The sequence below is a fragment of the Zea mays genome, chromosome 1 (assembly GCF_902167145.1).
Source record: "Zea mays cultivar B73 chromosome 1, Zm-B73-REFERENCE-NAM-5.0, whole genome shotgun sequence".
In the NCBI taxonomy this organism is placed as follows: Eukaryota; Viridiplantae; Streptophyta; class Magnoliopsida; order Poales; family Poaceae; genus Zea; species Zea mays.
Window position 1 is genome coordinate 77835015 of NC_050096.1, and position 26903 is coordinate 77861917.

The 26903-nt window shown below is 44.3% G+C and overlaps 1 long non-coding RNA gene across 1 annotated transcript; it reads right to left on the minus strand.

The window, feature by feature from the left end:
• Positions 1-24921: 24921 nt before the first annotated feature.
• On the minus strand, positions 24922-25656 carry LOC109943650 (uncharacterized). The gene is made up of 2 exons (XR_002266697.1): positions 25562-25656; positions 24922-25480 (listed from the first exon to the last, which is right to left on the minus strand). It is a non-coding gene; the product is annotated as an uncharacterized lncRNA (long non-coding RNA).
• Positions 25657-26903: the final 1247 nt, after the last annotated feature.

The following is a 26903-nucleotide window of genomic DNA, read 5'->3' on the forward strand; positions in this document are numbered from 1 at the left end:
TGTAACTTTTCTCCTAACAGCTTGTCTTCTCCGTCTCTCGGGAAAAGTTAAGTCGTTAACGTCTGCAACTAGTGAATCTAATGCCGGTGCAGGATCAATATGAAAACTAGTTGACAACTCTTCTTCTTGAAACATCTCATCAACCTGCTCAAGGTGACCAATTTGATATTCGTTCTCACCAGGAGTGTATAGGCGTTCACGGGGATTTACATTATACACAACCCTCCATTTAGACAATTTTTTGCATGGATATGTCGAGAAATAAACTTGGTCTACTTGATGGGCAAGGATATACGTGTCGTGTCCTTGAAGCAATTTTTCAGGTTGGATCTGTGTCATCCCAAATTCGGTCCTATAATATTTCGGGTCATACCATTTACACTCAAAGAAAACTAGCGCTAAAGGCTTATTTCCAACCAATGTAATCTCGATTATATTTTTGATTTTCCCGTAATAGCAGGCTTCGTGTCCTTCCATGTCGGTTGCCCTAGTAACGACTCCACTATTTTGAGTGGCGGCCATAGGATGACTTGATTCGAAAATGCTTGAACGAAAGCGATATCCACTGATGTCGTAACGTCCATAGCTTTTGGCAGTTATGCTTCCAATAGATAACTGACGTAAGTCATCATTCAAATTCATTTCCTCCCCAAACTGTCAATTATGCCACAAAGCATTAGCAAATTCTGTAATATTAGTTAACTAAAATTAGGTCTCGGAGCCATATAATTAAGCTTTACACGGTCTCAAAGCCACATAATGAAATTAGGTCGCCCATGCATACCATCGCGTCGCAATTTGTCTATGTCTCTCGCTGTTGACCTACCGAGACAGCACATGTTTTGTTCATCAAACTCGTTATCAAATATTATTGTATGACATGAGATATTTGATAACATAACTAATTCACATATGAACAATTTAAGGAAATAAGTCTTACACAAAGTATTTCTCCACCTCAGGCATATTCGTGAACATGTACAGTAAAGCAGACTTCTGTTCTTCCATAGTGAGGTGATATGCCTTGGGTGGACCAACGGCTTTACTGTTTGTCTGAAAAATCGAAAGATCACTACACAGAGGCATCTCTCGTTCATCATCATGGTACCTTTTCTTTCGAGCAAATACATTATGTTCTTCTGCAAAATAACAACTTGTGAAGTGTGCTACCTTCTTCAGTTTAAATTGTTCCACAATACATCCTTCAACTCTTGCCTTATTTCCCACCATTGCTCTAAGCTTCTTTAATGCTCTTTCTATATGAAACATCCACCTGTACTGAACAGGTGAGAGCACCTAGAGGGGGGTGAATAGGTGATCCTGTAAAAATCGACAACTAAATAGCCACAAAACTTTGTTAAGTGTTAGTATGGCTAAGTAGTGAGCTCTTGCGACCACAAGTATCACAGAAAATCAATCACACAAGACACTCAAGTTTATCCCGTGGTTCGGTAAGTATAACACTTGCCTACCTCCACGTTGTGGCGTCCCAATGGACGAGGGTTGCACTCAACCCCTTTCAAGTGGTCCAATGATCAACTTGAATACCATGGTGTTCTTCTTCCTTATACTTTTTCCCGCTTGCGAGGAATCTCCACAACTTGGAGTCTCTCGCCCTTACAATTGATGATCACAAAGAAGCACAGAAGTAAGGGAGGGGAGAGCAACGCACACAAGATTCAAAACGAGAGTACAATCACGCACACAAGTCACAACTTGAGCTCTAAGTTCAACACACGGAGTTCTCAACTCAAGAGGAGCTCAAATTGCTAACACAAAGAATCAAATGCGTGGGAGTGGAGTCTGGATGCTTAAGAATGATCAAAGAATGCTTATCTACTTCCTCCATGCGCCTAGGGGTCCCTTTTATAGCTCTAAGGCAGCTAGGAGCCGTCGGAGGCAACTCTGGAAGGCAAATCTTGCCTCTTGTCGGGTGGCGCACCGGAGAGTCCGGTGCGCCACCGGACAGTCCGTGTAGCTATCCGGTGCGCGATATCCTTCCTTTTCTGGCGCATCCGACCGTTGAAGATTTGCGGCAGTTGGCGCATCGGACACTGTCCGGTGCACACCGGACAGTCCGGTGCCCCCTACCGACCGTTGGCGCGCCCACGCGTCGGGCGCAGATTGTGCGGCCAACCGTTGGAGCAGTCAACCGTTGGCTCACCGGACAGTCCGGTGTCTCACCGGACAGACCGGTGAATTTTAGCCGAACACCGTTGATCGTTTCCCGAGAGCGACGACTTCGCCGCAGACGACTCACCGGATAGTCCGGTGAATTATAGCCGTACGCCGTCGTCAAGTCCCGAGAGTGGCCTGTTCACCGGAGGCTGGCCTGGCGCACCGGACACTGTCCGGTGCTCCCAGACCGAGCTGCATTTGGCTGTACACAGCCAACTCCATTCCAAACCAATTTCTCCTATTTCTAACACTTAGACACAATACATTAGTACTCAAATCAATGTACTAAGTCTAGAAACGTACCTTGTAATATGATTTGCACTTCTTCACTCTTTGGCACAAATTAGCACTTAGAGAAAATGTGTTGGGCACTTAATCACCAAAACACTTTAGAAATGGCCCAAGGGCACATTTCCCTTTCAATCTCCCCCTTTTTGGTGATTTATGCCAACACGTCAAAAAGCAACTGAAAGAAGTGCAACATCAATGCAATGGAGAACAAGAATTGTTTTTGATTCAAATTTGGCATATTTGGATCATTCTTTGCCACCACTTGGTCTGTTTTTGCAAATCAAATTCAATTTCCTATCTCTAAGTCAAATCCACTTGTTGAGGCACAAAGACAGGTATTCCAAGAGAAATTGACCAAGGATCCAAAAAACTCCCCCTTTTTTCCCATAATTAAACGTGAAAGTCGCCTAAAGGGGTGGTGAATAGGCAGAATCTGAAGATTATAAACTTAAGCACAACTACAAGTCGGGGTTAGCGTTAGAAAAATAAACGAGTCCGAAAGAGAGGGCGAAAACAAATCACAAGCCAATAAGAATGGATGGCACGGTGATTTATTTTACCGAGGTTCGGTTCTTGCAAACCTACTCCCTGTTGAGGTGGTCACAAAGACCGGGTCTCTTTCAACCCTTTCCCTCTCTCAAACGGTCACTTAGACCGAGTGAGCTTCTCTTCTCAATCAAATGGGACACTAAGTCCACTACAAGGACCACCACACAATTGGTGTCTCTTGTTTTGATTACAAGTGTTGTGGAAACAAGAATGAGGAAGAAGAAAAGCAATCCAAGCGCAAGAGCTCAAAAGAACACAAAAGTCTCTCTCTCTAGTCACTAATTTGTTTGGAGTGATTCCGGACTTGGGAGAGGATTTGATTTCTTTGTTTGTGTATTTTATTGAATGTTATAGCTCTTGTATGAGGTTTGAAGGCTGAAAACTTGGATGCATTGAAGTGTGGTGGTTGGGGGGTATTTATAGCCCCAACCACCAAAAGAACCGTTGGTGAGGGCTTCTATCGTATGGCGCACCGGACAGTCTGGTGCGCCACCAGACACTGTCCGGTGCGCCAGCGGACACTGTCCGGTGCGCCAGCCACGTCACCAGGTCGTTGGGTTCCGACCGTTGGAGCTCTGACAATTGGGGCCACCGGACAGTCCGGTGGTGCACCAGACAGGTCCTATAGACTGTCCGGTGCGCCTTCTGGCGCCTGCTCTGACTTCTGCGCGCGCAGGCGCGCACTGTAGGACATTAAATGTCTTCTGCAGACAACCGTTGGCGCGAAGTAGCCGTTGCTCCGCTGGCACACCGGACAGTCCGATGCTACACCGGACAGTCCGATGCTACACCGGACAGTCCGGTGAATTATAGCGGAGCGGCCTCCCAAATTCCCGAAGCTGGCAAGTTCAGCGTCGATCTCCCTGGTGCACCGGACACTGTCCGGTGGAGCACCGGACACTATCCGGTGGCACACCGGACAGTCCGGTGCGCCAGACCAGGGCTACCTTCGGTATAATTTGCTCCTAATATTTGAACCCTTTCTTTTGACTTGTATTGGTTTGTTGTGAACCTTCGGCACCTATAGGACTCATAATCTAGAGCAAACTAGTTAGTCCAATAATTTGTGTTGGGCAATTCAACCACCAAAATTCATATAGGAAAAGGTTTGACCCTATTTCCCTTTCAATCTCCCCCTTTTTGGTGATTGATGCCAACACAAACCAAAGCAAGTATAAAAGTGCAGAATTGAACTAGTTTGCATAATGTAAGTGCAAAGGTTGCTTGGAATTGAAACCAATATACTTATTTCAATAGATGTGCATGGATGGTTTTCTTGTTATTAAAAATTTTGGACCATATTTGCACCACGAGTTTTGTTTTTGCAAATCTTTTGTAAAATTCTTTTTCAAAATCATTTTGCAAATAGTCAAAGGTATATGAATAAGATTGAAGGAAGCATTTTCAAGATTTGAAATTTTCTCCCCCTTTTTCAAATGCTTTTCCTTTGACTTAAACAAAACTCCCCCTAAATAAAATTCTACTCTTAGTGTTCAAGAGGGTTTTGCAAGTTTTGAAGATACTACTTTCTCCCCCTTTTGAACACAATAAGATATCAATTTGAAAAACTTCATTTTTAAAATTCGGTGGTGGTGCGGTCCTTTTGCTTTGGGCTCATACTTTCTCCCCCTTTGGCATGAATCGCCAAAAATGGATACTTGTGAGTGAAATATAAGCCCTTTTTCAAACTTTCTCTCCCTTCAGCAAACACAAAAATATGAGTGAAGATTATGCCAAAGTGGAGAGCGATGCGGAGTACCGGCAAATACAATTGGAGTTGAGTGGAAGCGCCTTCTTTGCCGAATACTTCATTTCCCTTTCAATATCTATGACTAAGCATATTATTAACTTGAAAACACATTAGTCATAAATATAAAAGAGATATGACCAAAGGTATATAAATGAGCTATGTGTGCAAAGAATCAATCAAAATTCCTAGAATCAAGAATATTTAGCTCATTCCTAAGTTTGGTAAAGGATTGCTCATCTAAAGGCTTGGTAAAGATATCGGCCAATTGATCTTTGGTGTTTATATAGGCTATCTCGATATCCCCCTTTTGTTGGTGATCTCTCAGAAAGTGATACCGAATGGCTATGTGCTTAGTGCGGCTGTGTTCAACTGGATTATCCGCCATGCGGATTGCACTCTCATTGTCACATAGGAGAGGGACTTTGCTAAATTTGTAGCCATAGTCCCTAAGGGTTTGCCTCATCCAAAGCAATTGCACGCAACAATGGCCTGCGGCAATGTACTCGGCTTCGGCGGTAGAAATAGCTACTGAGTTTTGTTTCTTTGAAGCCCATGACACCAGGGATCTCCCCAGAAACTGACAAGTCCCTGATGTGCTCTTTCTATCAATCTTACACCCTGCCCAATCGGCATTGGAATATCCTAATAAATCAAATGAGGATCCCTTGGGGTACCAAAGACCAAACTTAAGTGTTTGAACTAAATATCTCAAGATTTGCTTCACGGCCCTAAGGTGAACTTCCTTAGGGTCGGCTTGGAACCTTGCACACATGCATACAGAAAGCATAATGTCCGGTCGAGATGCACATAAATAGAGTAGAGATCCTATCATCGACTAGTATACCTTTTGATCTACGGATTTACCTCCCGTGTCGAGGTTGAGATGCCCATTGGTTCCCATGGGTGTCTTGATGGGTTTGGCATCCTTCATTCCAAACTTGGTGAGAATATCTTGAATATACTTCGTTTGGCTGATGAAGGTGCCTTCTTGGAGTTGCTTCACTTGAAAGCCTAGAAAATACTTCAACTCCCCCATCATAGACATCTCGAATTTTTGAATCATGATCCTACTAAACTCTTCACAAATAGATTTGTTAGTAGACCCAAATATGATATCATCAACATAAGTTTGGCATACAAACAAATCATTTTCAATGGTTTTGGTGAATAAAGTAGGATCAGCCTTTCCGACTTTGAAGCCATTATCGATAAGGAAATCTCTTAGGCATTCATACCATGCTCTTGGGGCTTGCTTGAGCCCATAAAGCGCCTTAGAGAGTTTGTAAACATGGTTAGGATACTCACTATCTTCAAAGCCGGGAGGTTGCTCAACATAGACCTCTTCCTTGATTGGTCCATTGAGGAAGGCACTCTTCACGTCCATTTGATAAAGCTTGAAGCCATGGTAAGTAGCATAGGCAAGTAATATTCGAATTGACTCAAGCCTAGCTACGGGTCCATAGGTTTCACCAAAATCCAAACCTTCAACATGTGAATACCCTTTGGCCACAAGTCGTGCCTTGTTCCTTGTCACCACACCATGCTCATCTTGCTTGTTGCGGAAGACCCACTTGGTTCCTACAACATTTTGGTTAGGACGTGGAACTAAATGCCATACCTCATTCCTTGTGAAATTGTTGAGATCCTCTTGCATCGCCAGCACCCAATCCGAATCTTGAAGTGCTTCCTCTACCCTATGTGGCTCAATAGAAGAAACAAAGGAGTAGTGTTCACAAAAATGAGTAACACGAGATCAAGTGGTTACCCCCTTATGAATATCGCCGAGGATGGTGTTCACGGGGTGATCTCGTTGGATTGCTTGGCGGACTCTTGGGTGTGGTGGTCTTGGATTTTGTTCATCCTCCTTGTCTTGATCATTTGCATCTCCCCCTTGATCATTGCCGTCTTCTTGAGGTGGCTCATCTTCTTGATCTTCTTCATCATCTTGAGCCTCATCCTCATCTTGGGTTGGTGGAGATGCTTGCACGGAGGAAGATGGTTGATCTTGTGCTTGTGGAGGCTCTTCAAATTCCTTAGGACACACATCCTCTATGGATATGTTCCTTAGCGCGACGCACGGAGCCTCTTCATCATCTAGCTCATCAAGATCAACTTGCTCCACTTGGGAGCCGTTAGTCTCATCAAACACAATGTCACAAGAAACTTCAACTAGTCCAGTGGACTTGTTAAAGACTCTATATGCCCTTATGTTTGAATCATATCCTAGTAAAAAGCCTTCTACAGCCTTAGGAGCAAATTTAGATTTTCTACCTCTTTTAACAAGAATAAAGCATTTGCTACCAAAGACTCTAAAATATGAAACATTGGGACTTTTACCGGTGAGGAGTTCGTATGATGTCTTCTTGAGGATTCGGGGTAGATATAATCGGTTGATGGCGTAGCAAGCGGTGTTGACTGCCTCAGCCTAAAACTGATTCCAAGTCTTGTATTCATCAAGCATGGTTCTTGCCATGTCCAATAGAGTTCTATTCTTCCTCTCCACTACACCATTTTGTTGTGGCGTGTAGGGAGAAGAGAACTCATGCTTGATGCCCTCCTCCTCAAGAAAGCCTTCTATTTGTGAGTTCTTGAACTCCGTTCCATTGTCGCTTCTTATTTTCTTGATCCTCAAGCCGAACTCGTTTTGAGCCCGTCTCAAGAATCCTTTCAAAGTTTCTTGGGTCTGAGATTTATCCTGTAAAAAGAATACCCAAGTGAAGCGAGAATAATCATCCATAATAACTAGACAGTACTTACTCCCGCCGATGCTTATGTAAGCTATCAGGCCGAATAGGTCCATGTGGAGGAGCTCTAGTGGCCTGTCAGTCGTCATGATGTTCTTATGTGGATGATGAACACCAACTTGCTTCCCTGCTTGACATGCGCTACAAATCCTGTCTTTCTCAAAATGCACATTTGTTAGTCCCAAAATGTGCTCTCCCTTTAGAAGCTTGTGAAGATTCTTCATCCCAACATGGGCTAGTCGGCGATGCCAGAGCCAACCCATGTTAGTCTTAGCAATTAAGCAAGTATCGAGTTCAGCTCTATTGAAATCAACTAAGTATAGCTGACCCTCTAATACTCCCTTAAAAGCTACTGAATCATCACTTCTTCTAAAGACAGTAACACATGTATCTGTAAAGAGACAGTTGTAACCCATTTTGCATAATTGAGAAATAGAAAGCAAGTTGTAATCTAATGAATCTACAAGAAAATTGTTGGAAATAGAATGGTCAGGTGATATAGCAATTTTACCCAAACCTTTGACCAAACCTTGATTTCCATCCCCGAATGTGATAGCTCGTTGGGGATCTTGGTTTTTCTCATAGGAGGAGAACATCCTTTTCTCCCCTGTCATGTGGTTTGTGCACCCGCTGTCGATGATCCAACTTGAGCCCCCGGATGCATAAACCTACAAAACAAATTTAGTTCTTGATTTTAGGTACCCAAACAGTTTTGGGTCCTTTGACATTCGATACAAGAACTTTGGGTACCCAAACACAAGTCTTTGATCCCTTATGTTTGCCCCCAACATATTTGGCAACTACCTTGCTGGATTTGTTAGTAAGCACATAAGAAGCATCAAAAGTTTTGAATGAAACATTATGATCATTTGATGCTTTAGGAGTTTTCTTCTTAGGCAATTTAGCATGGGTTGATTGCCTAGAACTAGATGCCTCACTCTTATACATAAAAGCATGATTAGAGCTAGAGTGAGACTTCCTAGAATGAATTCTCCTAATTTTATGTTCGGGATAGCCGGCAGGGTATAAAATGTAACCCTCGTTATCCTGAACCATGGGAGCCTTGCCCTTAACAAAGTTAGACAATTTTTTAGGAGGGGCATTAAGCTTGACATTGTCTCCCTTTTGGAAGCCAATGCCATCCTTAATGCCAGGGCGTCTCCCACTATAGAGCATACTTCTAGCAAATTTAAATTTCTCATTTTCCAAGTCTTGCTCATTGATTTTAGCAGTTAATGTAGCTATGTGATCATTTTGTTGTTTAATTAAAGCAAGGTGATCATGAATAGCATCTACATTAACATCTCTACATCTAGTGCAAATAGAAACATGTTCAACGGTAGATGTAGAGGGTTTGCAATCATTTAACTCAACAATCTTAGCATGTAAAATGTCATTCTCATCTCTAAGATTGGAAATAGGAATATTGCAAACATCTAGTTCTTTAGCCTTAGCAATCAATTTTTTATTCTCATTTCTAACGCTAGTAAGAGAGGTATTCAACTTATCAATCTTAGCAATCAAATTGGCATTATCATTTCTAAGATTAACAAGAGAATCATCACAAACATTTAAATTCTCAACCTTAGCAATTAATTTAGCATTCTCATTTCTAAGGTTGGAAACAATGTCGTGGCAAGTGCTTAGCTCACTAGTTAATTTTTCATTTTTCTCTACCTCCTGAGCATAAGCATTTTTAACTTTAACATGCTTTTTGTTTTCTTTAATTAGGAAATCCTCTTGGCTATCCAAGAGTTCATCCTTCTCATGAATAGCGCTAATTAATTCATTTAATTTTTCCTTTTGTTGCATGTTTAAGTTGGCAAAGAGAGTAAACAAATCATCCTCATCATCACTAGAAATAGCCTCATCACTAGATGTTGCATACTTAGTGGAGGATTTGGATTTTACCTTCTTCTTCTTGTCGTCCTTTGCCATGAGGCATTTGTGGCCAACGTTGGGGAAGAGGAGCCCTTTGTTGACGGCGATGTTGGCGGTGTCCTCGTCGGAAGAGGAGTCGGTGGAGCTTTCGTCGGAGTCCCACTCTCGGCAAACATGGGCATCCGCCCTTCTTCTTGTAGTACCTCTTCTTTTCTCTCCTCTTTCCCTTCTTGTCGTCGCCCCTGTCACTATCACTAGATAATGGACATTTAGCAATGAAATGACCGGGCTTACCACATTTGTAGCAAACCTTCTTGGAACGGGGCTTGTAATCTTTCCCCTTTCTTTGTTTGAGAATTTGACGGAAGCTCTTGATGATGAGCGCCATCTCCTCATTGTCGAGCTTGGAGGCATCGATGGGAACTCTACTCGGTGTAGAGTCTTCTTTCTTCTCCTCTATTGCCTTGAATGCAACGGGTTGTGCTTCGGGTACGGAGGAGGATGTGCCTTGCTCGATGATCTTTTTGGAGCCTTTGATCATTAGTTCAAAGCTCACAAATTTACCTATCACTTCCTCGGGAGACATTAGTTTATATCTCGGATCGCCACGAATTAATTGAACTTGAGTGGGGTTAAGAAATACGAGTGATCTAAGAATAACCTTGATCATTTCATGGTCATCCCACTTGGTGCTCCCGAGGTTGCGCACTTGGTTCACCAAGGTTTTTAGCCGGTTGTACATGGCTTGCGGATCTTCTCCTTGGTTGAGCATGAAGCGACCGAGCTCCCCCTCGATCGTTTCCCTCTTAGTGATCTTCGTTACCTAGTCTCCTTCGTGCGCTGTTTTGAGCACGTCCCAAATCTCCTTGGCGCTCTTCAATCCTTGCACCTTGTTATACTCCTCTCGACTTAGAGAGGCGAGGAGTATTGTGGTGGCTTATGAGTTGAAGTGCCGGATTTGGGCAACTTCGTCCGAATCATAGTCCTCATCCCCTACGGATGGTACCTGTACACCAAACTCAACAACGTTCCAAATACTAGTGTGGAGTGAGGTTAGGTGATGTCTCATTTTATCACTCCAGATGTTATAATCTTCACCGTCAAAAACTGGTGGTTTGCCTAATGGAACACAAAGTAATGGAGTACGTTTAGAAATGCGAGGGTAGTGTAGGGGAATCTTACTAAAATTTTTGCGCTCATGGCGCTTAGAAGTTACGAACGGCGCGTCGGAGCCGGAGGTGGATGGCGACGAAGAGTCGGTCTCATAGTAGACCACCTTCCTCATCTTCTTTTTCTTTTCGCCACTCCAAAGCGACTTGTGTGAAGGGGATTCCTTCTCCTTCCCCTTGTTGCGGGACTCTCCCGATGGAGCCTTCCCGTGGCTTGTAACGGGCTTCTCGCCGGTCACCATCTTCTTCTTGGCGTGATCTCCCGACATCACTTTGAGCGGTTAGGCTCTAATGAAGCACCGGCTCTGATACCAATTGAAAGTCGCCTAGAGGGGGGGTGAATAGGCGGAATCTGAAGATTATAAACTTAAGCACAACTACAAGCCAGGGTTAGCGTTAGAAAAATAAACGAGTCTGAAAGAGAGGGCAAAAACAAATCACAAGCAAATAAGAATGGATGGCACGATGATTTGTTTTACTGAGGTTCGGTTCTTGCAAACCTACTCCCCGTTGAGGTGGTCACAAAGACCGGGTCTCTTTCAAACCTTTCCCTCTCTTAAATGGTCACTTAGACCGAGTGAGCCTCTCTTCTCAATCAAATGGGACACTAAGTCCACTACAAGGACCACCACACAATTGGTGTCTCTTGTTTTGATTACAAGTGTTGTGGAAACAAGAATGAGGAAGAAGAAAAGCAATCCAAGCGCAAGAGCTCAAAAGAACACAAAAGTCTCTCTCTCTAGTCACTAATTTGTTTGGAGTGATTCCGGACTTGGGAGAGGATTTGATTTCTTTGTTTGTGTCTTGTATTGAATGCTATAGCTCTTGTATGAGGTTTGAAGGCTGAAAACTTGGATGCATTGAAGTGTGGTGGTTGGGGGGTATTTATAGCCCCAACCACCAAAAGAACCGTTGGTGACGGCTTCTGTCGTATGGCGCACCGGACAGTCCGGTGCGCCACCGGACACTGTCCGGTGCGTCAGCCACGTCACCAGGCCGTTGGGTTCCGACCGTTGGAGCTCTGAAAATTGGGGCCACCGGACAGTCAGTCCGGTGCGCCTTCTGTCGCCTGCTCTGACTTCTGCGCGCGCAGGCGCGCACTGTAGCGCATTAAATGTCTTCTGCAGACGACCGTTGGCGCGAAGTAGCCGTTGCTCCGCTGGCACACCGGACAGTCCGGTGCTACACCGGACAGTCCGGTGCTACACCGGACAGTCCGATGAATTATAGCGGAGCAGCCTCCCAAATTCCCGAAGCTCGCAAGTTCAACGTCGATCTCCCTGGTGCACCGGACACTGTCCGGTGGCACATCGGACAGTCCGGTGCGCCAGACCAGGGCTGCCTTCGGTATAATTTGGTCCTAATATTTGAACTCTTTCTTTTGACTTGTATTGGTTTGTTGTGAACCTTCGACACCTGTAGGACTCATAATCTAGAGCAAACTAGTTAGTCCAATAATTTGTGTTGGGCAATTCAACCACCAAAATTCATATAGGAAAAGTTTTGACCCTATTTCCCTTTCAAAACGTTCTCCCCAACTTTTGACAATAAGAGACAATAAGAGTATTTTGACAAATCAAAAAGTTCTAACTCTACTCTTTTCAAAATTTCACAAGTGGTAGCTGATCCATTTGCTTTGGCCTTAATTTCTCCCCCTTTGGCATTAAGCACCAAAACGGGATCATTCTTGGCCCTTTAACCCCATTGCCTCACCAAAATTGTCAATTAAGAGCAAAGGCAATAAGAGCATAGAAATGAACTTGGAGTTAATATCGGAGTGCAGTGGAAGTCTTTGCATGGTCCAAGTTCACCATTCCCATTCAATCCACTTTTGAGACTAAATCAAGAACTCAAACACAAAGATTAGTCTCAAAGTGTCAAGTTGTAGCATGCCTCCCCCTAAATAAGTGCATCACTTGCAATTGGACTTGTGAGGTCTGGGGATCATGGTTACAACTTGAGCACCACAAATGAACAAAAATAGATTGAAATGCATAAATTACAAGATCAAAGGCATAAAACACATGTATGTTATAGATTAATCCAAGTTACGTGAATCTAAGACATTTATCTCACTACGCAACCTGCAAAACCTTTTCTCATCTAAAGGCTTAGTGAAGATATCGGCTAGCTCGTTTTCGGTGTTGATATGGTACACCTCGATATCCCCCTTTTGCTGGTGGTCTCTCAGGAAGTGATGTCGGATGTCTATATGCTTAGTGCAGCTGTGTTCAACAGGATTATCCGCCATGCGGATTGCACTCTCATTGTCACATAGGAGTGGGACTTTGCTCAGATTGTAGCCAAAGTCCCGGAGGGTTTGCCTCATCCAAAGTAGTTGTGCGCAACACTGTCTTGCGGCAACATACTCAGCCTGAGCGGTGGATAGGGCAACCGAAGTTTGTTTCTTTAAACTCCAAGACATTAGGGACCTTCCTAGGAATTGGCATGTCCTTGATGTACTCTTCCTATCAACCTTACACCCGGCATAATCGGAGTCTGAATATCCAATCAAGTCAAAGATAGACCCCTTTGGATACCAGATACCGAAGCAAGGTGTAGCAACTAAATATCTAAGAATCCGCTTAATGGCCACAAGGTGACATTTCCTTGGGTCAGATTGATATCTAGCACACATGCAAAAGCTAAGCATAATATCCGGTCTACTAGCACATAAGTAAAGCAAGGACCCTATCATAGACCGGTATGCCTTTTGATCAACGGACTTACCTCCTTTGTTGAGATTGACATGTCCGTCGGTGCCCATTGGTGTCTTTGCGGGCTTCGCATCCTTCATCCCGAACCGCTTGAGCAAGTCTTGCGTGTACTTCATTTGGGAGATGAAGGTGTCGTCCTTGAGTTGCTTCACTTGGAACCCAAGGAAGTAGTTCAACTCACCCATCATTGACATCTCAAATTTCTGTGTCATCACCCTGCTAAACTCTTCACAAGACTTTTGGTTAGTAGAACCAAATATTATGTCATCGACATAAATTTGGCACACAAATAGGTCACAATCACAAGTCTTAGTGAAAAGAGTTGGATCGGCTTTCCCAACCTTGAAAGCATTAGCAATTAGAAAATCTCTAAGGCATTCATACCATGCTCTTGGGGCTTGCTTAAGTCCATAGAGCGCCTTAGAGAGCTTACACACATGGTCGGGGTACCGTTCATCCTCAAAGCCAGGGGGTTGCTCCACGTACACCTCCTCCTTGATTGGCCCATTGAGGAAAGCACTTTTCACATCCATTTGGAACAACCTGAAAGAGTGGTGAGCGACATAGGCTAATAGAATGCGAATAGACTCTAGCCTAGCCACAGGAGCAAAAGTCTCCTCAAAGTCCAAACCTGCAACTTGCGCATAACCTTTTGCCACAAGTCGAGCCTTGTTCCTTGTCACCACCCCGTGCTCGTCCTGTTTGTTGCGGAACACCCACTTGGTTCCCACAACGTTTTGCTTGGGACGTGGCACCAGGGTCCAAACTTCATTTCGCTTGAAGTTGTTGAGCTCTTCCTGCATGGCCAACACCCAGTCCGGATCTAGCAAGGCCTCTTCTACCCTGAAAGGCTCAATAGAAGAGACAAATGAGTAATGCTCACAAAAATTAGCTAGACGTGAGCGAGTTGTTACTCTCTTGCTTATATCACCCAAAATCTGGTCGACGAGATGATTCCTTTGAATCGTTGCTCGGACTTGAGTTGGAGGGGCCCGTGGTGCTTCTTCCTTCACAACTTGGTCATCTTGTGCTCCCCCTTGATCACACGCCTCCTCTTGAGGAACCTGTTCATCATCTTGAGTCGGGGGATGCACCATCGTTGAGGAAGAAGGTTGATCTTGCTCTTGGTGTTCATGTGGTCGCACATCTCCAATCGCCATGGTGCAAATTGCGTCTGTTGGAACATCATCTTCATCTACATCATCAAGATCAACTTGCTCCCTTGGAGAGCCATTAGTTTCATCAAATACAACGTTGCTAGAGACTTCAACCAAACCCGATGATTTGTTGAAGACTCTATACGCCTTTGTATTTGAGTCATAACCTAACAAAAACCCTTCTACAGCTTTGGGAGCAAATTTGGAATTTCTACCTTTCTTCACTAGAATATAACATTTACTCCCAAATACACGTAAGTATGAAACATTGGGTTTGTTACCGGTTAGAAGTTCATACGAGGTCTTCTTGAGGAGGCGATGAAGGTAGACCCGGTTTATGGCGTGGCAAGCAGTGTTCACAGCTTCCGTCCAAAACCGCTCGGGCATCTTGAATTCTCCAAGCATCGTCCTCGCCATGTCTATGAGCGTCATGTTCTTCCTCTCTACCACACCGTTTTGCTGTGGTGTGTAGGGAGCGGAGAACTCATGCTTGATTCCTTCCTCCTCAAGGTACTCCTCCACTTGTAAATTCTTGAACTCGGACCCATTGTCGCTTCTTATCTTCTTCACCTTGAGCTCAAATTCGTTTTGAGCTCTCCTTAGGAAGCACTTTAGGATCCCTTGGGTTTCTGATTTATCCTGCAAAAAGAATACCCAAGTGAAGCGGGAAATGTCATCAACAATAACTAGACCATACTTACTTCCCCCGATGCTGAGGTAGGCGACGGGTCCGAAGAGGTCCATGTGAAGTAGCTCCAGAGGTCTTGATGTAGTCATCACATTCTTGCTGTGATGAGTGCTTCCCACCTGTTTGCCTGCTTGACAAGCTACACAAGGTCTATCTTTTTCGAAAAACACATTTGTTAGACCTAACACATGTTCTCCCTTTAGAAGTTTGTGAAGGTTCTTCATCCCAACATGTGCTAGACGGCAATGCCACAGCCAGCCCATGCTAGTCTTAGTTAAGCATGCATCTAGATCGGCCTCCTCTTTCAAAAAATCCACTAAGTAGAGTTTGTCGTCTAGTACACCCTTAAAAGCTAATGAACCATCACTCCTTCTAAAGACAGCCACATCTACATTGGTAAATAAACAATTGTAACCCATATTACATAGTTGACTAATGGACAACAAGTTATACCCGAGCGATTCAACTAAGAACACATTTGAAATAGAATGCTCGGATGAAATGACTATTTTTCCTAGCCCTTTAACCTTGCCTTGGTTCCCATCTCCAAAGATGATCGAATCTTGGGAATTTTTGTTCTTGACGTAGGAGGTGAACATCTTCTTCTCCCCTGTCATATGGTTTGTGCATCCGCTGTCAATAATCCAGCTTGAGCCCCCGGATGCATAAACCTGCAAGGCAAATTAGGCTTGGGTTTTAGGTATCCAACTCTTGTTGGGTCTTACAAGGTTAGTAACAATTGCCTTTGGGACCCAAATGCAAGTCTTGTCTCCCTTGCATTTGGACCCCGTCTTTCTAGCAACCACTTTTTCATTTTTACATGAGAGAACAAATGTAGTGTTGCAAGCATGAAAGACAGTGGTGGATCTATTACACACTTTCCTAGGAGCATGAGACACAAAATTTCTCCTAGGCCTACCATTAAAATTGGAACTCGAAGCAATCATGGCATGTGAGTCAAAAGCATTATAACTCCTATTATAATGAGAATTTCTAGAATATTTTCTATCATGGTACATGAAAGCATGATTCTTTTGACTACTACTAGCCATAGGGGGCTTTCCTTTCTCCTTGTTGGAAATGGGAGCCCTTTGACTTGTTAAGTTCTTGGTTTCCTTTCGAAAGCCAAGTCCATCCTTAATTGAGGGATGTCTACCAACGGTGTAAGCATCCCTAGTAAATTTTAATTTATCAAAGTCATTTTTGCAAGTCTTAAGTTGGGCATTAAGACTTGCCACTTCACCATTAAGTTTTGTAATAGAAGTAAGGTGCTCAACACATGCATTAACATCAAAAACCTTACACCTATTACAAATCACAACGTGCTCTACACAAGAACTAGATTTATTAACTACTTCTAGCTTAGCATTTAAATCATCATTAATACTCTTTAAGCTAGACACAGTTTCATGACAAGTAGATAATTCAGAAGAAAGCATTCCATTCCTTTTAACTTCTAAAGGAAGAGACTTTTGCACACTTACAAATTTATCATGCTCTTCATATAAAAGATCCTCTTGCTTTTCTAAAAGTCTATTCTTTTCATTTAAAGCATCAATCAATTCATTGATTTTGTCAACTTTAGTTCTATCTAAACCTTTGAACAAGCTTGAGTAATCTACTTCATCATCACTAGAATCATCATCACTTGAAGTAGTATACTTAGGGGTATCTCGAGCGCTTACCTTTTTCTCCTTTGCCATGAGGCAGGTGTGGTGCTCGTTGGGGAAGAGAGATGACTTGTTGAAGGTCGAGGCGGCGAGTCCTTCGTCATCGGAGTCGGACGAAGAGCAATCTGAATCCCACTCTTTGCCTAGGTGCGCCTCGCCCTTCGCCTTCTTGTAGGTCTTCTTCTTCTCCCTCTTCCCGCTCTTTTCTTGTTCCTGGTCATTAGCATTATCGGGATAATTTGCTATGAAATGACCAGTCTTACCACATTTAAAACAGGAGCGCTTTCCCTTTGCTTTGCTCTTGTTGGGATGCTCCTTCGTCCTTTTAGCGCCGTCTTGAAGCGCTTGATAATGAGGGCCATTTCATCTTCATTTAGCCCGGTAGCTTCAACTTGTGCCACCTTGCTAGGTAGCGCCTCCCTGCTGCTGCTTGTTGCCTTGAGTGCAACGGGTTAGGGCTCATAGATGGGCATTAGGCCATTCAATGCCTCATCAACGTATCTTGCTTCCTTGATCATCATACGCCCGCTCACAAATTTTCCGAGTATTTCCTCGGGCGTCATCTTTGTGTACCTAGGATTCTCACGGATTGAGTTCACAAGATGAGGGTCAATGACAGTAAACGACCTGAGCATAAGTCGGATGACATCGTGGTCCGTCCATCTCGTGCTTCCATAGCTCCTGATCTTGTTGACCAGGGTCTTGAGCCTATTGTACGTTTGCGTTGGCTCCTCTCCCCTGATCATGGCAAACCTTCCTAGTTCGCCTTCCACCAACTCCATTTTGGTGATCATGGTGGCGTTGTTCCCCTCATGCGAGATCTTGAGGGTGTCCCATATTTGCTTGGTGTTGTCCAAGCCGCTCACCTTGTTGTATTCATCCCTACACAATGATGCTAACAAAACAGTGGTAGCTTGTGCATTTTTATGAATTTGTTCGTTAATAAAAATAGGGTTGTCCGTACTATCAAATTGCATTCCATTCTCAACTATCTCCCAAATACTAGGATGGAGAGAGAAAAGGTGACTACGCATTTTGTGACTCCAAAAAGTGTAGTCCTCTCCATCAAAGTGTGGAGGTTTACCAAGAGGAATAGAAAGCAAATGGGCATTGGAATTATACGGAATACAAGAATAATCAAAAGAAAAGTTTGAGTTAACCGGTTTCTTTTTCTCGTCGTAGTCGTCGTCTCTTGGGGAAGAAGAAGACTCGTCGCTGTCGTAGTAGACGATCTTCTTAATGCGTCTCTTCTTCTTCCCGTCCTTCTTCTTATGACTCGAGCCAGAGTCAATGGGCTTGTCGTCCCTCGGCTTGTTGAAGATGGACTCCTTCTCCTTATCATTGACCATCATCCCCTTTCCCTTAGGATCCATCTCTTCGGGCGATTAGTCCCTTTTGTGAAGAGAACGGCTCTGATACCAATTGAGAGCACCTAGAGGGGGGTGAATAGGTGATCCTGTAAAAATCGACAACTAAATAGCCACAAAACTTTGTTAAGTGTTAGTACGGCTAAGTAGTGAGCTCTTGCGACCACAAGTATCACAGAAAATCAATCACACAAGACACTCGAGTTTATCCCGTGGTTCAGCAAGTATAACACTTGCCTACCTCCACGTTGTGGCGTCCCAATGGATGAGGGTTGCACTCAACCCCTTTCAAGTGATCCAATGATCAACTTGAATACCACGGTGTTCTTCTTCCTTATACTTTTTCCCGCTTGCGAGGAATCTCCACAACTTGGAGCCTCTCGCCCTTACAATTGATGATCACAAAGAAGCATGGAAGTAAGGGAGGGGAGAGCAACACACACAAGATTCAAAACGAGAGTACAATCACGCACACAAGTCACAACTTGAGCTCTAAGTTCAACACACGGAGTTCTCAACTCAAGAGGAGCTCAAATTGCTAGCACAAAGAATCAAATGTGTGGGAGTGGAGTCTGGATGCTTAAGAATGATCAAAGAATGCTTATCTACTTCCTCCATGCGCCTAGGGGTCCCTTTTATAGCCCCAAGGCAGCTAGGAGCCGTTGGAGGCAACTTTGGAAGGCAAATCTTGCCTTCTGTCGGGTGGCGCACCGGAAAGTCCGGTGCGCCACCGGACAGTCCCTGTAGTTGTCCGGTGCGCGATCTCCTTCCTTTTCTGGCGCATCTGACCGTTGCAGATTTGCGGCATTTGGCGCACCGGACACTGTCCGGTGCACACCGGACAGTCTGGTACCCTCTGCCGACCGTTGGCGCGCCCACGCGTCGCGCGCGGATTGCGCGGCCGACCGTTGGAGCAGTCGACCGTTGGCTCACCGGACAGTGCGGTGTCTCACTGGACAGTCTGGTGAATTTTAGTCGTACACCGTTGATCGTTTCCCGAGAGCGATGACTTCGCCGCAGACGACTCACTGGACAGTCCGGTGCACCACCGGACAGTCCGGTGAATTATAGCCGTACGCCGCCATCAAGTCCCGAGAGTGGCCTGTTCACCGGAGGCTGGCCTAGTGCACCGGACACTGTCCGGTGCACCACCGGATAGTCCGGTGCTCCCAGACCGAGCTGCATTTGGCTGTACACAGCCAACTCCATTCCAAACCAATTTCTCATGTTTCTAACACTTAGACACAATACATTAGTACTCAAATCAATGTACTAAGTCTAGAAACGTACCTTGTAATATGATTTGCACTTCTTCACTCTTTGGCACAAATTAGCACTTAGAGAAAATGTGTTGGGCACTTAATCACCAAAACACTTTAGAAATGGCCCAAGAACACATTTCCCTTTCAACAGGACCACCGACCTTAGCCTCATATGGAAGATGTATAAAGAGATGCTGCATAGGATTGAAGAAACCCGGTGGAAATATTTTTTTCCAATTTGCACAAAAGCACCGATGCCTCTTTCTCCAGCTGTTCCATCACATCTGTCACACCCGGGTTTCAGGGCACTAAGACCCGAGCACGAACATAACCACCAGGTGTGCTGGGACCAAGTCTCACACATATGATGATTCATGGCACAGGATCGAATGTCACATCTTTACTATATAATAGGAGTTCTGTACAAAATAAATAAATAAATACATTATAAGGAGACAACGGTCCAGCAACCCAAAGTTGACTGGGGAACGACGGCCTAGACCTCTCACGAACTCTTCACGACATCCTCCATGCGCCTCATCCTTCGGTACCTGCTCTTGACCTATGGGGGGTGTGAGACAGCAAGAGTGAGCTCACATACGTTCATAGCTCAACAAGTTGTGGGGAATAATGTGCATGAACTTGCCAAAGGTGGGAACTCATGTGAAGTGTAAGGCTTACCAAGAGGATGGTTGTAGTTGAGCATTGCTTTTAAAGTTGGTCAAAATTTTATTAGCAATTACTAAGTATAAGTAAATACCAACCCAATTAAGTAGTAGAACAAAAGTAATAACAACACCTGCGATGCAATGCATATGACAAATTGAATTTAGTTCCATAAATTAATCATGTGAGGGTCCGAGCTGCTCATGACCGTGAGCACGGCTAGTATACCAGTTTTACACTCTGCAGAGGTTGCGCATCTTTACCCACAAGTCATGTTACCCATCTGCCATGGGGTTGTACGGGCCCCATACACCTCTACCAAGGAAGCAAGGAAGGGTAACACTATGAGGCCTTTACAAAGTTCCACTAGCTTCAGAAAACCTGCTACAGTTCATAGGAAGCTCCAATGCAGGGATCCCTCGCCTGACCGCCATCGCAGCAAAATCAACCCAAGGACCTCCCTACACTGACCACTCCCCTACTGCCCTTGCCCGGGTAAGGTAGTCTTCCACTAGCTTTCCTAATTAATCAGCCAAGGGCGTCCCATTAAACCCTTGTGGTAGCATTGTTTTCCCGGGTGGTCGCTCCATGTTCCAATTAACATAATGATCTTATCATGAACAGTAAATAACGACTGATAACAAAAGTGTAATCATGAATAAAGTACCTTCATACCCAAAACCACATATAGCACTAGCAAGTACTACCCAAAAAGTCCAGTGGTAAACAAGGCATAAAGATAGTCAAACTAAGGTAACCTATTGGGTCCCATCAAAATTAACCTATGTAGATCATTATGATTAATCAGAACATGAGTAGGTAAAAAGAAGTGATCAAGGGCACAACTTGCCTGGGACTTGAGATTCCAGGTACCAACTTGCTTTTCAGATGACTCGTGACCTCGCGCTAGTCGTAGCAATACAAACAAACATGGTATAGGCAAAATTAACATTACACCAAACATAAGAACAAGATACATATTAATGATCTGCATATTGAAATAAGATCACAGGAACATAAATTATTAATTTTGGAGTTATATATTTTAAGTTATGAATTGCTGAATGTTTTATGTGTTTTGTACAAGATTAAATAGGATATAAATTTTATCGTGGCTTTCATGTCAAAACAGTGACACAAAATGATAACCAATAATATTACAAAATTATAGGAACTAGAATGGACTAATTTGGACTTAATATGAATTTTCTATGAATTATACAAGTTTCTAGCATTTATTTTCTCATTAAAAATCATTTTCTAATTATTTTTCTGATTTTTCCAACTCTCTGGATAGGGCGCATGATTATCAGAAACTACAGGGGCTATCTCGCAAAAGATCATAAGACTCAGGATTCCCCCCCCCCCCCCCCGCACTGGACGGCGGGTTTATTTTCCAGAAATCAGAGGGCTCTTAAGTAAGAGTGCCAAGCGAAGAGGTACGGATAAGTTCGGACCACCCGATTAGAGATGGAGGACCCAGATCACATCGAGACGGGATCGAACCGGTATCCAACATGGACCGTCAGATCACGATCCCCCGGTTCATAACAACATGCCCGAGATCTAATCTGATCCATCCGATCGACACCCAGCCGCCCAGATTAAAACACCTGAAAGGCTACGCGCCCACTTTAATCTTATCCGTGCGTTGACGCTTCAATGGTCCGGATCAATCCAAGTCACGATCTAATACAGAACGCCTCCCGATTGATCCTACGGCCATGAACCCTTCTCCCCTAGTGGAATTCACGGTCAGGAACAGGGCGCTGCGGCGGCGCCAACACTGGCAACACGGTATGTCGGCCCCTGCTGCCCCAACCTTGGGATTAATATGTTCTACACCGAGCGGATGGGTTAGTGTTTCAGGTGGAGGCATCCATACCAGAGTTGGTGGCCCAAAGACGAGTGACCACGACGTCGCGTAATCCCACGGCGACCCGAGATGCCGACGAGAAATTTCAGCTAGTGCCCGCTGGGACCTTGCTCTGAGATGCCGCACGCGGATACCCCCGTGACGTCAAAGCTTCAACGCCGTTCCTCACGACCAGAGTGCCAACACAAGCTGGTTGTTCCCCCGGCAGCACTCGGCGGCCCAAGCACCCACTCCATCAATTTACGGTGAACCCACAGAGCGACCAAGGCAAGTCTCAGTGGGATTTATAGGGGCCCAGAGTCCAAGCCGAACTCGAATTTGCCGGTGTGATTTCCGGTGATCTTGGCCTGGTTCGTTGCAACAGACCCGCACGGCGCGCGAGGAGTTCGGGAGGAAGAGGTCCGGCCACGTGAGGAAGATGGAGACGGTCCGACAGATGGGCCCCACGCAGCAGTGGAACCACCGCGATTCAGCGCGCGAGAGGAGTAGGTGGGCTGAGGAAGTTTTGGCCCAAGTGTGCGCTGGTGGTTTTTTTTCTATTTTCTTTTATGAATTTTCTGATTTGTTTTCAATTTGAAATACCAAATCAAATTCAAATTCCCATTTTAAACTTAAATTTTCTAAAAGCCAGAATTAATACCCATGTGAATATAATCCTTTACTGTTTATTAATTATTTTCTTTATTATTTACTTAGGAAGGAAGGGATGACTTAGTTGAAATTTTCACTCCCATTTCCTATTCCTTATTCCAAATTCAAATTTATACTTCTATTTTACATTTTCAGATTTTCCAAATGTGTCAATTGAAATCCAAAGGTGAATATAAACCATACTATTTTAAATATTACTATTTTATTCTCCTTCTCATATTTGACTCTTAACAATAGTTGACTTTATTACCAATTTCTTTTCTCAACCCCTAATTTCCAATTCACTATAATAGCTATATTTGTTTATTTATTTTATAATTATTTTTTCTACTAATTTAGGGTCTTACAACATCTCTTCTGATTTCTTTAGCACAAAACTGTATGTAGAAATAGCTAACTTCAGCTAACGTTTTCCACACAGCATCGGAAATGTACCCATGAAACATTACAGGCATGAGCCTTTCCATAATTATGTGGAAGTCATGGCTCTTGAGTCCATTCATCTTCATTGTCTTCAAGTTCACAGATCTTCTAAAACCAGCAGCATAACCATCGGGGAATTTAATATCCTTCATCCACTTCATCACTTCTTTCCGTTGCTTAGGTTTCAGACAATAGTCAGCTTTTGGTTTGCCTCCGTTTTCTCTAAGCACTTGGGTTGGACGATCACAAATCACGGCTAAGTCCATGTGTGCCTTGTCATTGTCTTTCGTTTTATCAGGGAAATCCATGCATGTATTTATGAGGGCTTGGCAAAAGTTACTCTCTTGATGCATGACGTCGATGTTGTGCATCAAAATCAATGACTTAGCATAAGGAAGCTCCCACAAGCCACATATGTGAGTCCAGTTATGGTCCTCACCAAAACCTTGATACCTTTTCCCACTCTCGTCTAGGACAAATTTCCTATGCTCTTCTGTAATTTCTATCCCACTACGTCGCTTGGGCAGTCCCTTCATGACGATGGTGCCCTTCCTAAACTCCTTTCTCTGCCTTCTGAAGGGGTGATTGAAAGGTAGAAAACATCTATGGCAATCAAAGTAACATATCTTGCCACCAGCACTAAGACGAAAACAATCTGTATCTTTAGCACAATAAGGACACGTCAATCTACCATGCACGCTCCATCCAGAGAAAATACCATACGCCATAAAATCATGAACCGAGAACAGATACGTAACACGAAGATTGAATTTCTGCTTCTTGAAGCAGTCATAGGCTTCCACTCCTTGACATAGCTTCTTTAACTCTTCAATCAGTGGTTGAAGCATCACATTAAGGCGTACGCTAGGATGCTCAGGCCCAGGTATAACGAGACATAGGAACATAAACTCATATTTCATGCAAAGAGCATGTGGAAGGTTGTAGGCAATGACAGGCCAACATGAATACGACGCAGCGGTCATATTGAAAGGTGTGAAACCATTAGTTGCCAAGCCGGTATGAGCGTTTCTTGCATCGCTGGCAAAATCTGGATCAAAGTTGTCAAGAGCCTTCCATGCCATCTGACGGGTGCACCATTAACCCATCTTGTTTGTGAGTAAAATCTTTATGCCACCTCATGTGCATAGCGGTCTTCCTCGAGAGAAACAAATGTTTCACTCTAGGAGTGAGAGGCATGTACCGAAGCTGTTTATGTGCAACCTTTGTCACCACCTTCTCCCCTTCTTCATTTACAAGCTCCACGTACCTCGACTTCCCACATTTTAAGCATTTCTGCTCTCTGTCATGTTCCTTCCAAAAAAGCATACAGTTGTCCTGACAAACATCAATCTTCTCATACTCCATACCAAGACCTTCAAGCAATTTCTTGGACTGGTACATGTCTTTGGGCATCTTGTGACCCGTAGGCAAGGTTCAGCTAGGCGCTAGGCGGAATCTAGGCGGTGACCCATTGCCTAGCGCCTAGTCGGGAGTACTCGTTCTTAGGCGCTTCTAGGCGCTTTTCTAGGCGTTTTGGCAATATAGCCATAAATTATATATATATTATGTATATAACTATATATACGTATATAACTACTATGACTATATGAGTCACAGTAAGTATAAAAAGAAGGCCAGTAGACATATCTGATTCCTAGCTTAGCTTACTCTTGCATGTTCCTAGCTCCTGCAAGGCTGCAACACATTTTGACAGCTAGTAGTTAGTAAATTAGTCAATAGACAGCTAGCTGTTCATAAAAAAATAGAAAACACTAAATTGTGACTTATCTGGATGATTTCAGCAGCCTCCCATTCATGAGCAGTTGAGCACACTGCACACCATATCAGCAGCTGGTAATTACAACACAAGTGGATAGGACAGTAATACAAGTGCAGAACACAATTTATAAATAAAGGACAACACAAGCACATAGTTCTTAGTTCAGGTCTCACACAAAAGAAGACACACAGACACAAAGTGACACAGCTGCAGTTCATAAGACCAGGGCATCACAAAAGGCTTCACTACTAGATGGAGATGGTCCAGATCATATTTCATCTTCACTGTAGCACAAATCTTCATCTTCATACTCTTCTTCTTCAGACTCAAAGTCTTCTCCTTCATAGAGCTCTCTCACTCTTGCACTTCTACGAGGCTCAAGCTGTTCTTCTGCTCCAACTGCCTCTCCAATAACAGACCAAGGTATCCATGTACCTTCCATCTCATCTTCCTCCTCATCTCTAAAGACAACTTGTGCACAATCATCTCCACCCTCTTGGAGAAAACCTTGAGCTTCAGTTGTATCACTAGACTAGAGAACATCAGTGATTTTCTTTGACTTAATCTTTTCTCTGTTATTCATCAGCCTGTTATTGAACTGAATATAGACCAACTTGTTGAGGCGGGTTGTAGTCAGCCTATTTCTCTTCTTAGTGTGTATCTATAAATTAGAAACAAAAGCATTTTCAGTTCTGAAATTTAATCATAGTACTGCTGAAATGATTAATAGATATGTACTAACCCCTTCAAACCCACTCCAATTTCTTTCACAACCAGAAGAGCTTGATGTCAAAGATAATATCCTTGTAGCCATCTTTTGTAAAGCTGGTGTTTCAGTTCCATCTTTTGTAAGGAGCTTGGTGTTTCACTCCAATTTCTATTGCTTTCTTGCACTTCTCTTTAGCCTCTAGAGCCTGCGGTGTTGCATACGTGCATTTCTTCACATTCTTTCCAACCTGGGCAAGATGCTCCTTCAACCTATAAATCCCTCCACTCATCTCCTTGTCACAGAACTTACACTTCACCTTGTCTTTGTTGTTAGCATCAACAAGAACACCATATTCCCATCCAACATCATCTGAATTTCTTTTTAGGAGATTCGCTCTAGCTGCTTCAGTTTCAGAAGGTGCAGCTGCAGTTTCTGATGACATCCTTAAACCTTAATCCTTTGATTTCTTTCACTTGTACACTGCACAGGGGAGGAAAGCAGTTTCAGCAGGGGAGGAAAGCAGGGGAGGAAAGCAGGAAAGCAGGGGAGGAAAGCAGGGGAGGGGGATGAGCAGGGAGGGGAGCAACCGACGGGGGAGGAGAACTCACCGGCGGGGGAGCAGGGAGGAGAGCAGCCAGCGGGGGAGCAGCAGGAAGGGATGAGCGCCGGCGGGGGAGCAATTTGTGTGACCGTGTGGGAGGGAGACCGAGCGGCTGCACAGCGCGCGCTAATACTCCCGTGCGCTAAAACTCCCGCGCGCGCGCTAAAAATTGCCGCGTGCTCGCCTGCGCGCCCGCCTGCGCGCCCGCTTAGGCGCCTGCGCGCCGCCAACTCGCCGCCTAGGCGCGGCTGAGCGCCGCCTAGTCGCCGCGGCCGCCTAGTCGCCGCACAGGACCCTAGGCTACGCGACAGCCTATCGACTAGCGCCTAGGCGCGCCTAATCGCCGCCTAGTCGGCGCCTAGCCGAACACTACCCGTAGGAAGAACCTCGCTAATCAAATCCACAAGCTCCTTGTAACAATTAATTGAGAATGCAAACTTGGACTTAATTGACATCAACCGGGTCACGAATTCGAGGACGGTCACGTCAGTGTGCCCGTGAAGAGGCTCTTCTGATGCTTTGAGGAGGTCGAAGAACTTCTGAACCTCCGGTGTAGGTGAATCATGATGATCAAGGGCCAGTTCAGGCTGCAGATCCTCAAGCATCTGGTCCATTCTATCCACATCTTCACTGTCATCAACTTCTACTTCTGCTACTCGTTCAAGGCGTGACTCCCCGTGGAGATACCAGACCTTATAGCCTGGCACAAAACCATGCGAGCACAGGAGTAGTGTGACCTGCCTCTTGGTGTGGCTCATCATATTTCTACATTTA